This window comes from Apium graveolens, chromosome 8 (genome assembly GCF_009905375.1).
Source record: "Apium graveolens cultivar Ventura chromosome 8, ASM990537v1, whole genome shotgun sequence".
NCBI classification, from domain to species: domain Eukaryota; kingdom Viridiplantae; phylum Streptophyta; class Magnoliopsida; order Apiales; family Apiaceae; genus Apium; species Apium graveolens.
The window spans coordinates 157,110,538-157,112,520 of record NC_133654.1 but is presented as its reverse complement, the minus strand read 5'-3'; the positions used below and the strand labels follow the sequence as shown (position 1 = coordinate 157,112,520).

The window sequence follows — 1,983 nt, the reverse complement described above, 5'->3', positions numbered from 1 at the left end:
CATTAACAAGAGAACACTGATCCATAGCATGAGAACCTGCACAAAGCTCACAGACCATAGCTATCTGATTGACTCTATAGGTGGCTAAAGAATTGACCTTCATAGACAGCGCTTGGAGCTGCGCTCCAATAGTTGTAGCTGCATTAACTTCCAGAATACCTGCTACCTTCCCAGGCATCATCCTTTGAGTTAGGTTTTGATGCTCATTTGCAGCCATAGTTTCAATAAGATTATAAGCCTTAGTATAGCTTTTGGCCCACAAGGCGCCTCCAGCTGCTGCATCGAGCATGGGCCGAGATTGGGCCCCCAAACCATTATAGAAACCAGTGATCACCATCCAGTCAGGCATACCATGATGTGGACACTTTCTCAACATCTCCTTGTAGCGCTCCCAAGCTTCGCACATAGATTCTGTTGGTTGCTGCGCAAACTGAGTAAGAGCACTCCTCATAGCTGCAGTCTTCGCCATTGGATAGAACTTTACCAGAAACTGTTGCGCAAGATCTTGCCAAGTAGTGATGGACCCAGCTGGTTCAGAATGTAACCAGTCCTTGGCTTTATCCCTTAGAGAGAATGGGAAAATCCTCAGCTTGATAGCCTCATCAGTCACACCATTATATTTGAAAGTACTACATATCTCGACAAAATTCCTGATGTGCATGTTGGGGTCTTCAGTTGCAGCACCTCCGAAAGAAACAGAATTCTGCACCATCTGAATAGTGCCCGGCTTGATTTCAAAAGTGTTAGCCTGAATACCCGGATGAAGGATGCTTGACTGAATGTCATCAATTTTAGGCCGAGAAAAGTCCATAAGAGCTGGATCTGTCATTTTGTGCCTAGAATTTATTCTTCGTATAATCATGTGATTACCTTGAGGATAGCCGAGTTATGATAATTGATCTAGTTTCGAAGCATATCTGTTAAGCATCAGCACACACCACGTTTCTGGTTGTATGTTAGTTTGCATGATTTGATTGATCTTTATTCACCTAATTGCATATGTTGAGATGTCATAAGTTGGTTGGTTTGGTCTTAGTGAGGGAGATCGCTGCATTTCATATAAATTGCATTCATGCATGTTTTTGTTTTGTTTTTGAGTCTGTGACGCTTGAGGACAAGCATCGATTTAAGTTTGGGGGTGTGACAAGTGGCATTTTATACCACTTAGAATGTCTTATAATGGCTTAAATTAATGGCTTGAATTGATGTCTTGAAATCAAGTATTTTGTGTATTTGATGCATTTTTCTAGTGTTTGTGCATTCCAGGGTGTTCCTTGTGTTTGTGGGAAGATTTCATCAAGAATAAGCCTTAGTATGTGTTTGGCATTGCAAGTGGGAAGATAGGAGCAGAATGCAGCGGAGAACGGGAGCACAATAGAGCATTTTCCAGTAAGGTGCTGGGCGCCCGCTCAGCCTCGCTGGGCGGCCGCTCAGGAAGCTGGGCGCCCGCTCAGGATTGCTGGGTGGCCGCTCAGGGGCGCGAATTAAAAATCGATTTTTAGAGTTCTTGTTCTGCTGGACTTCTGACTTCTTAGATGGCTGGGTTTTGTGGGGCTTCTATATAAGTAGTTTTCAGAGACATTTCACGTGTGTTGAATCGTGGTATTAATCGAGGAGCAAGGAGATAAGGAAGAAGACCATTTTAGCACATCGCAACGAAGAAGAAGAAGAGTTTCTTGTGATTCTTTTATTCGTTGTAACGGTGGATGCTAGTTTTCTTTACTTTGAACCTATTTACTCTTGTGACGTACTCTGGTTTAATATAAGTAGTTTTATTAATTATTCTCGTGTGTTATTATCATGTTTTCATATGAACCCATGGTGACGATGAGTTCAATTATGGGCTAATCGTGATCATGGGGTCGTAACGGATTTGATATAGAATTCTTTAGTTAGTTGTTTAATACCTTAGTGTGTGATAATTATATGATATCTAGTATTGGTTGTGCATATTCGTCTTATGTGCGTCGCGAACATATAAGA

At 41.9% G+C, this 1,983-nt stretch overlaps 1 non-coding gene across 1 annotated transcript; it reads left to right on the top strand.

Moving 5' to 3' along the window:
- The first annotated feature begins 347 nt into the window (after positions 1–347).
- Positions 348–454, top strand: LOC141681813 (small nucleolar RNA R71). The gene has a single exon (XR_012559237.1). It is a non-coding gene; the product is annotated as a small nucleolar RNA R71 (small nucleolar RNA).
- Positions 455–1,983: the final 1,529 nt, after the last annotated feature.